The sequence below is a fragment of the Megascapheus bottae genome, chromosome 12 (genome assembly GCF_031878675.1).
Source record: "Megascapheus bottae isolate mThoBot1 chromosome 12, mThoBot2.hap1, whole genome shotgun sequence".
Lineage (NCBI taxonomy): Eukaryota > Metazoa > Chordata > Mammalia > Rodentia > Geomyidae > Megascapheus > Megascapheus bottae.
The window spans coordinates 48,460,885-48,475,726 of NC_143520.1; the positions used below are offsets into that span (position 1 = coordinate 48,460,885).

General features: G+C 39.1%; 1 protein-coding gene across 4 annotated transcripts in view; it reads left to right on the top strand.

Annotated features, from left to right (window-relative positions):
• Positions 1–250: 250 nt before the first annotated feature.
• The window catches only part of Ptpn4 (protein tyrosine phosphatase non-receptor type 4), a 113,729-nt gene continuing 99,137 nt past the window's right edge, over positions 251–14,842 (top strand). For all 4 annotated transcript variants that reach the window (XR_016537270.1, XR_016537271.1, XM_090342955.1 and 1 more), the window contains exon 1: positions 251–693. The gene's annotated coding sequence lies outside the window, so the exon portion shown is untranslated. The remainder of the gene's footprint in view (positions 694–14,842) is intronic.

The following is a 14,842-nucleotide window of genomic DNA, read 5'->3' on the forward strand; positions in this document are numbered from 1 at the left end:
GAAAGGGGCGTGGCCGCGACTCTCGCGAGACCGCCTCCTGTGGCTGCAGCCGCGGATCCAGGCTGCTGACTGGCCGCGCTTGCGCAGCCGCCATGTTCGGTTGCTATGCTGCGGCCTAGGAGACTGGGTGTGCTAGCGGGAGGAGGTGGAGACAGAGGAGGAGGAGGAGGAAGAAAGGGAGGTGGAAGAGGGGGGGTGACGGAGCGTCGCTCTCACTCCCTCACACGAGCGCTGCCCGGGATTACCCGCCGCTTCGCGCCGCGCGCTTTTCCGCTCCTCGCGGCCCCCCTATATTGTTCTCGCCCGACTCCCGGGCCCCCGGGGGCTGGAACCGGGCCTGGGCCGGGGCGGGAAGGGACTTAGCTTCGGCCGGAGGGTCGGCAGTGCGGGGCCAGCCCCCGGCCCGGTCCCCTCCCCCACGCACTTTTGGGGGGGTGTGGATTATCTCATCCCCGCCGGGAGGTGGGAGTGGGCTCCCGCCGCCCTCCGCCCGCGGCAGCCCCGCAGCATGAGGCGGTGCTGGCGGCTGGGGGCCGTGGCGCGGCCGCTGCGGCGGCGGCAGCTCGGGGGGCGCTGAGGAGCCCCCGGCGCGGCGGACACGCTTGTCCTGGATGCACCCGGGCTTCGAGGGTCTTTGGCTTTTTTTTTTCCCCCCCTTTTCTCCAGCCGAGAGGACGCGGCTGTGATACGAAGGTAAGAGTCCCCGGGTTCTCGCGCCGGCCCCTCGCCCGGGCACCACGCACGCGGGGCTGACACCCGGGCGCCTGTGGCCTGCGGGAGGTGAGCCGGTGAGCCCGGGGTACCGGCTTGATTTCAAAGGAAGGGAGAAAGGGACCTCGGCTCCAGGAGCTCGCGGGGGCCGAGGCTGAGGTCTCCGTCCTGGGGGGGGGCGCAGGGACCAGGGGCGGAGATGGGATGTTTCCACACTTAGTTACGGATCCAGAGTGCTGTGTTGCTGGTGGGTTCTCTCTCCCTTCCTTCCTTCCGATCTCTACGTCTTTTCCTTCTCCTAAGATTGGTGCCTACGAGCGCTCCTCGCACCTTGTCCCTGTCGATTTAAGTTTTAAGCCTCATGATTCTACCGGTGTACACTTATACTTAAGAATTTGTAATTGTGCCAGAAAGGTTGTGATGGAGCGAAACCTGTACCTGTGCATTTCCCAGGGCTTCCTTAAAATGAGACAGGTCACAGAGCAGATGTGTGTGGCTGTTTCTGCGAAACTTAGGATGGGGGACTTTCACGTCTGGGCTTACATCATAGAGTGACATCAGCATGTACAAGGACGTTTTGTAGGATTCCCCCCCCCCCCAAAGGGTTTGTTTCGGGAGGACCTGTCATATCTGTTAACATTCTAGCTTGCTTAAGAAAAAGAAATGAATAGAAGAAGTCTTATACGACCAGATCTTGGACTCAATTGAAGTAGTTCAGCTCCCTGGTCACATTTAAAATAGGTCTATAGAGGAAAAATGCTCCAAAAGCCATGTGTCCAACTTGTAAAATTCACTTTGGATAGAAAGAAGACTGCAGCACTACAGCCAGAATTGTGTGTGTGTGTGTGCGCGTGCGTGCGTGTTGGTCCTACTTTGGCCACAGCACCATTTCTGGCTCTTTTTTTTGGGGGGGGGGTAATTAATTGGAGATAAAGAGTCTCAGGAACTTTGAACCACGATCCTCAGATCTCAGCCCCCTCAATAGCTAGACTTACAGGTGTGAGCCACCAACACCTGGCATCTGAACATTTAAAAATCTTGGTTTTCTGAACTTTAATGTTCCAGAGAGTGAAAGTTTTTTTGTGTGTGTGTGGGTTTTTTTGTTGTTTTTTTGTTTTTTTGTTTTTTTAACGGGGATGGTTAAAAGAGCTAAAGGACGTTATTCAGAATCAGAAATGTGCTTGGATTAGAGCTACATTAGTTAAATATTGAATTTGATGATGTAAATTTAACTTTTCTTTCAAGAAAAATACATTTTAGAAGCAAAACTTTACATATTGTACACAGCCATCTTACCCGCTAATAATAATAGAACTCACTTTGTGGATACAGAGCAGAATACATTTCTGCTGCAATTTCTCCCCCAAACCATTTTTGTGTTGTTTCACAATTTTTTATGGCACATGTGTCTTATTTAGTTTTGCAGTGTACATGTTCAGGTCATCTTGACTACTTTATAAGAACAATATGATTTTTTTTTAACATGAGGATATTTGCAATTTGGCCAAACATTTTGCAAGAGCTTTTTAAAACACATGGAAGCTATTGCTATTTTATAGTTTTTCCTAATATTGAGTAAGTTAAAATTAAGTGAAAAAAATGATCTATTCCTCAAAAGTAGTAATAGACGAGGATGTGACTTTTTTGTCTGTTTTCTAATATCTCTGGGCTTTATATAAAAGTGGTGTAAAACTTTTAGCTTGCTTTGATTTTTCTTATGCCCTATTTTGATATCTTTAAAATGTCCCTCATAGTATTGTTACTTTAAATTTATGACACCTAATTTCTAATTTAGGCTAGGCATTAAACCAGCATTGATTGAACACACTTGCTAAAAATACTTTCTGGGTCGGATGTACTTAGAATGCAGGCTCAGGAAAACTCATTTGAACTATTCTGCTTTGACCAATGTACACTTCATTATTACTAAAGGACTTTACAGTGAATTACAGAAACTCACAAGTTAGATTTATTACAGTTCAGGTATAGATACCTAACTTTCTGTTTGAAATGTATAATGTGGAATAATAAGTTTGTGGTAAAACCTTTTTCCTTTTACTTATATAATTCTCAGTGACCGTAACCAAATGCTCTACTTTGTGTAGTTAAGATATTTTAGGTTTTATCTCTTAAACCTAAGGATATAAAGCAGCAGAATAATGTATAGTATTGTTACAGGTTTAGTATTTATGACTTGCTCTGAACTCTCAAAGGGGAATCAGTGGTCATATTTTTTGAGTAAGTTACTGTTTGTTTTTTTGGTAGTACTAGAGTTTGAACTCGGGAGTTTTAAAGGCCTGCTTATTTATTTTTTATTTTTTGCCAGTCCCGGGGCTTGAATTCAGGGCCTGAGCACTGTCCTTGGACACATTTTGCTCAAGGCTAGCACTCAGCCACTTGAACCACAGCACCGTGTCTAGCTTTTTCTGTGTTTTTCTGTGTGATTCCAAGGAATTGAACCCAGGGCTTTGTGCATGCTAGGTGAGCACGCTACTACTAGGCCACACTCCCAGCCTCTGGCCTGGTTGTTTTTAGATAAGTCTTATTTTTGTCCTAGGCAGGCTTGAACTTTGATTTCCAATTAAGCTTCCTATGGTGCTTGAATGACTGGTGACCGACACCTTGTCCAGCTTTTTTTTTTTTTTTTTTCCTGTTAGGGTGAGATCTCTCAAGCTTTTTGACCTTGACAAGATTTGAATAATATTTCTCTTGTTCTCTTTATCTCAGCCTCCTACATTAGGATTACAAGGCATGAGCCTTTAGTGCCTAGCCTAAGTAAAAATGATTTTTTTCCCCACTTCTGGCTTTTTGGTGGTTAATTGAAGATAAGAGTCTCATGGAGGCTGGGAATGTGGCTTAGTGGTAGAGTACTTGCCTAGCATGCATAAAGCCCTGGATTTGATTCTTCAGTACCATGTACACAGAAAAAGTCAGAGGTGGCCTTGTGGCTCAAGTTGTAGAGCACTACTAGCCTTGGAGCAGAAGAAGCTCAGGGACGGGGCCCAAGCCCTGAGTTCAAGCCCCAGTACTGGCAAAAATTAAAAAGAAAAAAGAGCCTTATAAACTTTGCTGTCCAGGCTGGCTTCAAACCATGATCCTCAGACCTCAGCCAGTTGAGTAGCTGAGATTACGAATACATATGAGCCACCGGCTTATAGTTTGTAAAGATGATTTTTAACCACAAAATAAGAGTTGTATCTGATTTAAAGAAGGCACAGTTACCTTTCCACCTCTGAAAGTTAATGTGGTCACTTTTTGATACAGTTCCCCTATGTAGCACAGGGTAGTAGTAGCCCTCCTTATGATCTTCTGCTTCAGTTTCCTAAGTGTTGGGACAACAGGTGTGTGCTGTGATTCTTAGCTCAATGTAGTCATTTTTTAAAGCCAGAAAAAAATTATGGAAATCTTAATTTGTTTGGTGGCATTTAAAGGCAAATGGCCAGGAGTTCTGAATAAATTATTAAATTATAGTTGCTGGTGCTGAAAGAAATTGAACTTTACTAGAAATGCAAGTTAGTATGATTTAATGTAGTTAAATATGATTTAACACTTCTAAATAAATTTGCTTATTGGTAGAATTGTACCAGTTTTCACCCTGAGTTGAATTTTGTTTTTCTAGATTATTGCATTTATCTGGACTTCTATAGTTCAAATATGTTAAACTACTTTCTTCCTAGTATAAGCTACCAAGCCTTGAAGACTGATTGAGAATCTGGAAGTCCTTCTCTTTTGTGTGTATGTTTGTGTGTGTGCTTGGATCAGGGTGGGGGGGCGAAGAGGGCTGTAGGCAGAAAAGCTTTGTAGGAGGAAGCTGTTTGTTACTTCTTCACCTAACATTCAAATAGTACAGATGATGAGAAAGAATATAATGTTTAAGTATTGTAGAATTTTCATTGATGTAAAAGAACATTTGCTAGGAACAGTACAGTTTCTTATCTTTTCCATAAGCTAGTGTAAATATAAAATGGAATGGGTAGAAAGAGTAAAATTTATTATACCCTTGACCTAGGGGTGTTTTCTCTCATGTTCATTCTTCCTTATTCGGAAGTAGAAACAAGGGAAGAAAGATGCAATCATTTAAAAGAATTAGTAAGAATGAAAACAATATACTGTAGACTATCTCAAGAGGGAGATATTAATTTGTGTGGGTCATTGTATTTGTATGTTTTCATTTATTTGTTGTGGTTTATTAGTATCTTCTAAAACAGGTTTATATAGAAAATAGTCCAGAAGAGAAGAGTACAGTAAGTCTGCATTACTCATGGATTTATTACTTGTGGTTTTGACTAAGGTCAAAAGTTAAAAGAAATTTCAGAAACCAAACTTTGAAGTTCTTGCACCTGAACTCTGCAGCTCAGCTGGTATGGTTTAAATTAGTTATCATTAGTTGTATTTAAATTATTGTGTGATTGTGCTGAATGATTCCTTATCCTTAATTTAAGCAAGTGGAGTCCTAAAAAAACCCCAAAGTGGTAATTCTTTTTAACCCCAAAGCGCATTTAACATGCTTAATTTAAGTGCTAAAGTGAAAATTGTTTATTTTTTGAGAGGCATGTTAGTGGAACTTGGTGTTTTTGTGGGAAAAAAACGAAGCAAGCGGCCGGGAGTTTGGCCTAGTGGTGGAGTGCTTGCCTAGCATGCATGAAGACCTGGGTTCGATTCCTCGGTACCACATACATAGAAAAAAGCCAGAAATGGTGCTGAGGCTCAAGTGGTAGAGCTCTAACCTTGAGAAAATCCAAGGACAGTGCTCAGTCCCTGAGCTCAACCCCATGACTGGCAAAAAAAAAATGAAGCAAGCATCCATAGTACTTTAGACATAGAGAATAAGATCTAGTTGTTTGGTGAACACTTAATGTGTACAACAGTAATTTTTGTGATAGTAACTAACCTACTCCATGCAGGTTCGAGTTGTGGATGTGCAGACATAGGTAAATTTTTGTATTAAACTCTTCTGCATCCCAAGCATTGCTGGTTTTTTCTCGGCTCAGCCTTCAGATACCAAATAACTGTTGTATCAGTATTTATTATCTGTTAAGTACCATTGTATATGGTATTTTTCTTGTTATTCCATTTAATCATCAAATGTACTTGGTGAGATATGTACTGTTAGTTCCTTGGGCCAATCTTCTGAAAAGACCAATTCAAATGACATCTGTCTTACCCTAAAACTTATTTAAGTCAGTGCTATCCAGTTAAATTTTCTGCAGTGTCAGCTTTGTTGAAATAAAAATCACAAATATATCTTGCTACACTGTTAGATACATGGTGGCCATTAACCATATGTGGATATGGAGCACTTGAAGTGCTACTGGTGTGAGAAACTGAATTTAAAATTTTATTTAATTTTAGCAATTTAAATTTTATACCCAGCTGTGACTACTTGATACAGTATTGCACAGTACAGTTTTAGATTTTACTTCTAGAAAATCAATTCCAAGATTATATACATGGTCCTTTAATTTATATTAAATGTTTGGTGACTTTAATATCCATAAACATATCTGAAAGGGTTCTCTTTCTCCAATGTACTCATTCCTCATATAAGAATTTTTGTTGGGCTGGGCATGGTGGCTCATGCCTGTAATCCTAGCTACTCAGGAGGCTGAAATCTGAGGATCAAGGTTCAAAGTCAGCCTGGGCACCAAAGAACCTGAGACTCTTATCTCCAATTAACCTCTAGAAAACAGGAAGTCTATGGGCTGCAAGTTTGGCCTAGTGGTAGAGTGCTTGTCTAGCATGCACAAAGACCTAGGTTCAATTCCTGGGTACCACATACATAGAAAAAGCTGGAAGTGGTGCTATGGCTCAAGTGGTAGAGCTCTATCATTGAGAAAGTACTCAGGCCCTGAGTTCAAGCCCCAGGACTGGCAAAAAAAAAAAATATATATATATATAACTATAACTATATAGTTATATATATAGTTGTGAGATTAATTCTGAATTTGCCTGCTAGTGCTTGAAGACTTTCTTAATTTCAACCAAAAAGTTGCTAATTTAAAAAGTATAAAAATACTGTCACACTTATTATTAATTACTACTCAGAGGATTTTTTTTTGTTTTCTTCCAGGCAATTCTGTGTGTATATGTTTATATGTGTAAATATAGCTTTGTAAAGTTGCACGGTCAAGGTAATGGTTTGAGTCTAATCTGTTAAAAGCATTATATAGTAGAGGACTTGCAGTATAAGGGGGAAAAAAATCACAACTTGGGAGTTAATCAGATTGATTTTGGAATCTAGTCGTATAGACTATGGCCCATAATATGATCTCTGAGTTTGTTGGCCTGAAATTGTTGCAAGGATTAAGATAATATATAAAACACATCCAAGACTGTGTTTTAAGTAGAAGAGATGATCAGTAAATGGTAATTGGTATTAATATTTTTTTCTATTTTCCCATTCTCATGTTCTTGAGCATAATTTGAATGATTCAGGTGATTTATTATAACTGACATAGACATTTACCTCAGATATTTTATTTTCTCAAGTCTTAGAACTGGCGGGCCAGGGTCATGGCTGAGGGTATGTTAAATCTCTCTTTAACAAGTTCCTATAAAGCTGGGCGGGCGCAGTGGCTCACACGTGTAATACTAGCTACTCAAGAGGCTGAGATCTGAGGATCAAGGCTCAAAGCCAGCCGGGGCACAAAAGGACCTGAGACTCTTATCTCCAATTAACCTCTAGAAAATGGGAAGTGAGGCTATGGCTCAAGGGTAGGGCAGTAGCCTAGAGCTCAAGAGCTCAGGGACAACATCCAGGCACAAGGGTAGGGCAGTAGGCTTTAGCTGAAGAGCTCAGGGACAGTGCCCAGACCAAGTTCAAGCTCCATGACCCACAAAAAAAAAAGTTCCTGTAGTAGGTGTCTTGCTTTGTGGGGAAAATGCTATTTTTGAGGTATAATTAAAACAATTTTAATAACTATTTTTGAAAATGTTGGTTTATTGGGGAATGATGTAGCTATTTCTTTTCATAGTAATGAAACATTAATAATATTATAGTAGGAAGAAGATAACATCAGGAGCTTATCCTTGGGTTTAAAATTCTAGGCTAGTCACACGTGTCAGCAATCACTTCAGTGTGACATTGTAAGAAGATCTGAAGGAAAAGAGAAGTGGCATTTGAGTGTGGTCTTAATGAATGAGTTGGAATTGATCTGGGTAGAGAGAACAGCATGTGCCAAAAATCAGAAGTATAAGAGGGTTCATAGTGCTTGGAGAAATCTAAGTTGTCTTTCATATGCCTGTTTCTGGGTGGATGTAAGTGTTTGCTCTTATGTGTTAATCTGTGTGTTCATGTGGGAATGAGTGTTAACTGGTGAAGAATCCTAGTAAGTGTTGTGCTTAAACAATGACTAGAATCTTATTGCCCTTAGAATAGAGCCACAATTGAACAGATTGGAGCTCTTAGGATGGTTTCTTTTGGCATTTAGTAATTCCTTGGTTTATCCCAATGTACTATAATAACATCAACAATAGTAATAACATTTTTCTCAAGTTGGGAAATGGTTTGGGAAAAACAGTTTTAGAGGCTCTAAGTGTTCGAAAGTAACCATTTACTTTTGGCATTCCCACTATGTAATAAAAATAAATTAGCTATCAAGTCTTAAACTAATTATAGGAAGGTTAGGTCATAGTCCTCCTTTAATCCCCTTTCTTCTTTCCCTATTCCTAGTGTCTACTTGTTTATATGTGAATGTGAATATATGTGAGTACACTTGACTAGGAAATGAGCCTTAGCATTAAAGAGCAATTATAGGAATTTGAGTAATGGAATAAAATTAAGTGTAGGTTTTAAAAGGTAACTTATGATAACAAAGATTAGACAAGTAAAGATGCTGTTGCTGTGGTCTAAGTGAGGGATAAGAGCTAGAAATGGGGAAACAAAGATGTAAGGTTAGAAATGGTAACTGAATTTGAATTTTGAGAGTCTATTTAGATATGAGTGAAGGAGAAACATGTTTGGGTTAGTGATAAATGTGCTCGTTGGCAGCTTCCCTTTTGGGAGGATAGAAAGGCCAAATAATTTTTATTGAGTGCTGTACCTTAAGTGAGCCAGGTACTTTGCTAGGCACCAAGGTTGTCATGAATTCTCAGTGAATTTTTTTTCTTTTAAAACTTTTATTGCGTAAACTTGAAGTCAGTCACCCTTATTTTCTTATTTTCTTTTTTTTTTTTTTTTATTGTTGGGGTAGTGTATAGAGGGGTTAGAGTTACAGTTGTCAGGTAGTGGGTGCATTATTTCTCAGACATTAATACCCCTTCTCCTGTTTTGGTCCCCCTTCCCATCCTAATCACCGTGTTTCTCCCCTTCCCTTCCCTATTTCAAATAAACATATATACAATATACCCACTAACAAAGTCAGATACAGTAACCATATGAGATTAACCATAAGGGCAAAAAAAAAGAAGTAACTTCACATAAATACATTAAGAACAACAATCACAAAGACAAACCTCTTGTTTCCATACCCTAGAGTTCATTTTGTATAGTTTCATCCTATATGACCATGTACATACATAGCTTTTGAGCTGTTGTGATCCTCTTCTAGGAGAGTACTAAATGTGTTCTCTGAATTTTTTAATTTTTGATTTTTTAATTTTTGAAATATTTTCAAATCTAATAGTGTCTCAAGGAAAGTACAAATCGCTTCTGAATTGCCTTCAACCAAATTTTAATGTTGAACTACTGTACATATGTATGAAATGAGCACTGAACATTTTATGCTTGACTTTTAGTGTATGTGGTGGGCTTAGTGATAAGCCTTTTTCAATGTCCAGAGGTCACCTTTGCATAGTCTTGTCCCTTTTCTTCTTCAGTTATATCTAACTGGATTCTTGAGTTTCCATGAAATTACCTAATTTCTAGTCCTTCATTTTCATTCCCATTACCCCATTTTTAGATAATGCACCATTTGTAGTTCCACTACAAATTTTCTGAATCATTTGACAGCAGGTTGTAGACATAATGTTCACCAATCCTAAATATTCTATCTAGTTAGGCACTGGGGTCATGAATTGAGTGGTAAGTAAGGCAAGCATGGGGATTCTCTAGTATTAGAGAGAGAAAAAAATTCTAGTGTCTATAGAATGTGGACAGTCTCCACAATGGAATTCTATGCCACCATCAGAAAGAACGACATCGCATCATTTGTAAGGAAATTGGAAAGACTTGGAAAAAATTATATTAAGTGAAGTAAGCCAGACCCAAAGGAGCATAGGCTCAATGGTTTCCCTCATCTGTAATAATTAGTACCTATCTAGAACTCTCCTAGCAGAGGATTACAGTCGCTCAAACCCTAGATACATAAGGCCTTACAGGATGAGGCCAAATTAATGGACCTCCAGGACATGGAAACAAGAGCTTAATTTTAAATGACTGTTATTCTTTATGTATTATGTTTTTCTCTCTTGTGTTGCCCTTTGGTTAATCTCATATTGTGAAAGTATCACACGTTGTTACCTGGTATATTATGTAGATATTTACTTGTTTATTTGAAATAGGAGGGGAAAAATGATGGTGGGGGGTAGGGGGAGGGAAATGGGGACAAAAACATAAGAAGGGATATCAATGTGTGAGAAATAATGCACCCTCTATCTGGTGAATATAACTGTAACTCCTCTATACATTGAAATAAAAAATTACTTAAAAAGAGCCATATTTTTTAAAAAAAGAATGTGGACAGTCTCCTGTAACTATTTACTCAGGAAGTCAACATTAGCCTTAGAAATTGACACTAACTTCAAAGCCCAAGATGCTGTTTGGATTTTCCCAGCTTTCTAACACAAATCTGTTTTTCCTTTTGATCTAGTTGCCCATTAAGGACAACATACTGCACTTGTCTTTTTAGTCGGAAACAACTCTTCAGTATTCCTGTCTTTTGTGACATTGGAAGCTTAAAACGACGTAGTACTTTTATTTTATAACATACCCATCTACGTTGGTCCATGTTGTAGTTGCCCATATGCAGAAGGTCCTTTGTTGGCAACAATGCCATAGAATGATGATACCCTATTCTTGGTGCATCACTAGGAGATACACCCCTGATGGTATCTAACCTTGAACACCTTATAAATTCATGTTTGGAAGATTTTCTACTGTAAAAATTTACATTTAAATCTTGTTCCTTTTTTTTTGTTGTTCTGTACTAGGGATTGAACCCAGAGCTTCCTTCTTATGGCAAGTACATGCCCTCTCCCCTCCCCGTCCCAAGTAAATCCTCTATCCCTCTTTTTCTGATACATGGGATCAAACTCAGGCCCTGAGCACTGTCCTAGGGCTTTCTCAAGGCTAGAACTCTACTACTTGAGCCACAGCACCACTTCCAGCCTTTTCTATGTATGTGGTACCGAGGAATTGAACTTAGGTCTTTGTGCATGCTCAGCAAGCACTCTACCAGTAGGCCAAACTCCTGGACCCTCATCTTTTTTTCTTCATCATCTTCTTTCTTCTGTGATTGAGTCTTAGGTAGGAAGATAACCCAGAACTATGCCAGTCAGTTTTGCCATCACCTTGTAAACATCATTAGGGTCCCTTGATTTACTTCTGAGTTAGCCACCACTATGAAGAAGGCACCTATTTGTTGGCATTCTAGTTAAAGATTTCCTCCTCTTCCAGATATTTATTTATGAATTTGTTTATATAATTATATACTTCACACAAAATTCGATTCCTCCTTGGTAGTTAGTTACTATGATTTTTTTTTCATTTTATTTTGATACTCAAATGTTAGTGGCAGCCAACTCAGGTTGGCTCCTGTGTCTTCTGTAAGCCCCCATTCTTGGTTTATTTTATGAAATATTCCAGGCATATATTGAAGTTTTCTGTCCCAGCTCTGGAATCATTTATTTCAACAAGGAAGTCTTGATTTATTTAATAGAGATGTGTTTTAGAAACAAAGATATGGATGCTTAGTGTGCTCATTTATCCTAGATGCCATCACTTAGGTGGTCAAAACTAGGAAATGATGTATAGTATGTATATATACATCTAGATCTATTTGTAAGTCTGTGTATGGACATTTAAAAACTTGACACTGCTAAAACTAATTCCATTTGAACATTTCAGAATTCGTTCTAGCTATCGCTGTTTCTACATGTTTATGTTATTTTGCTTTGTTTTGTTTTATTTAGGGACTCATATAAGCATTCTATATATTTCTGTATTTATAAATACAATTTTATTCCTCTTTTTTATTATAAATCTCTAGTGGTAAAAAAAAATTGGCTCCCATTGTCTCCTCAGTTTATCTGTTTATTTGTTTAGTCTCCTTGTAGGAAGAGGCCAGTCTCTCAGCATAGAGAAGTTTCTTTGCTTGTCACCTCTGAGGCCATGGATTCTCAATAAATATTCTACAATATTTATATAAATAGGAACAAATACATACATATGCTAATTTTTACTTCTACCTTTCTATATAGAAAATAACTATATTTATGTTCGGGGCTATATTTTTCATTTCAAGTAAGTTTCATAGATCGTATGACTTTAGTATGTAGAGAGTTTCTTCCTTTCCTTCCTTTTTTCCCCCCCTTCCTTCTTATATGACATATTTTAATGCATAGATACACTATTACGTTAAGTCTGATCATTAAGCTCTTATTATACTTCAGTTTTTAGGTCCCTTTACATGTGTAAGACATTTTCTTTCACCCCATTTCCGAGTGAATTATTGTTACCATCAGGCACTTTATATTAGTGACTTGCATGACTTTCCATACCTGAAGTAGCTTTTAAGACTTTAAGGCTAATCCAAAAAGAGCCTTCCTCCTCATTCAGTAGCCCAGATGAGACTTGGAAGGAAGAAAGGGATGACCTAGTGTTTGTTGAACTCCCCTGGTATTTTACAGTATATCTCATTTAATTTTCTCAATAACACCATGGAGTAGTTGGTATCATTCCCTTTATTATAGATAAGGAAGTTGAGGTTCAAAAAATGGAGTTGTCTAGACTTTCACAGCTGGGGGTTTAAACTGAGGACCTAGGTGCTGTTCCTTAGCTTTTTTTTTTTTCTCTGCAAGGCTAGTGTTCTACTACTTGAGCTGCAGCTCTACTTCTGGCTTTTTGGTGTTTACAGATACCAGTGTCATGAACTTTTTCTACCTGGGCTGGCTTTGAAATGGCATTCCTAGATCTTAGTCTCCTAAGTAACTAGGATCACAGATATGAGCCACCAGTGCCTAAGTGCTTTAATTACTTTGGGGATAAGATTTTGAATTTATACCAGGCTAGCCTGCATTACTGTTCTCCTATTTATGTTCCCTGTATAGCTAGGTTGGCATTTATGTACTAATCTGTCTAGCCATTGATTGAGATTAGGTCTCATTTTCTTTTTTCTGGTTTAGCAACAAGCTATGATCTTCCTGATCTCTGTCTCTCTGTCTCCTGAGATTATGGTGTGAATCATTGGTTCCTAGTCAGATTGAAGCTTTAAAAATAAGTTTGAGTTCAGAATCTGTGTCTGTTCTACTCCTGTCCTGGTTTTCAGTTTTTTGGTGTTTTTGTGTTATTTTTTTTTTGTGTGTGTGTGTGCCAGTCCTGGGGCTTGAACTCAGGGCCTGAGCACTGTCTTTGGGCTTTCTCAAGGCTAGCGCTCTACCACTTGAGCCCCAGCATCACTTCTGGCTTTTTCTATGTATGTGGTAACCGAGGAATCGAGCTCAGGTCTTCATGCATGCTAGGCAAGCACTCTACCACTAGGCCAAAGTCCTGGCCTCTGGTTTTCAGTTTTGATGAAACTCTCTCAACTGTAAACTTTACATGGAGAGTCACAAACAAACATGTTGCCTGCTGCCATGTTTGCTTTTTGTGTTTTTCCTGATTGCTGGAATACCTTACCTGAGTTCTAGGACTGTAAGGCCCTGTTAGCCTTTATTGTTCACTGTCTCCTGCTTGCTGCTATAAACTCTGGACACCACTTTCTAACTCATTGTCTGGATTGCCACTCATGATTGCTATTGAATTTTCTTCTCTAATTTTCTGTTGTAACCCTTTCATCACTTAATTTTCTTTTTTTTCTTTGGAATGATTTAAAATTTTCTTGATGTGAATTGTCAGAAACCCCATTATCTTGCTTGGTAGTCTCCTTAAAGTTCATTCTGCTATTAGTGTCTCTGTCTCTGTCTCTCTGTCTGTCTCTCTGTCTGTCTGTCTGTCTCTCTCTCTCTCTCTCTCTCTCTCTGTCTTTCTCTTTCTCTTTCTCTTTCTCTCTCTCTTTCTCTCTCGTTCGCTTGCCAGTTCTGGGGCTTGAACTCAGGACCTGGACACTGTCCTTTGACACTTTTGTTCAAAGCTAGAACTCCGCCATTTGAGCTACAGGACCTCTTCTGGCTTTTTCTTTGTATGTGGTACCAAGGAGTTGAACCCAGAGCTTCGTGCATGCTAGGTAAGCACTGTAGCACTAGGCTATGCTCCTGGCCTTACTTTATCTCCATTTAATTTCCATTTACTGCAGCCAGAGTGATCTGATAATCTTTATGCAATTTTATTTCTGATTATATTTTCTAGGGAGATTTGAGTTGAAGAAACATGTAGTCTGCTGTGGATTAAATTTGAACATGAAAACTAGTGGTGTCTCAATTGCATAGCAAATTAACTTAGGCTTTACAGTGAAAGACTTAGAAAAGAATAATAATTGTAATGGTAGTATGAGAAACTAAGTCATTATTGCCAGGTCCCTGTAATTCTAGCTACTCAGGAGGTTGAGATCTGAAGATCAGTTCAAAGCCAGTCTGAGCAGGAAATTTTATGAGACTCCTATCTCCAATAAAGCACTCAGAAAATGTTGGAACTAGTGCGGTGACTCAAGTGGTCGAGCACTAGCCTTGAGCCAGAGAAACTCAGAGACAGTACCTAGGCCTTGAGTTCAAGCCCCAGGACAGGCCAAATTATATTTATTTATATATATATATATGTAATTTGAAATAATATCCTCTATCTGACTAGATATATCTATTCTTAATTTTGTTATATGACTCTAGTCACACCCCCTAATTTTTCTGGGGGATTATAATGATGGACTGTCTTTGTTTTAGGAGGTAGGTGACAGAATGTGAGATATTATTGCTGCTTAATAAACCAAGTCAGTAGTAACAAACTGGTGAACATTATTTGTAGATTGTGAGTGAGAAATTC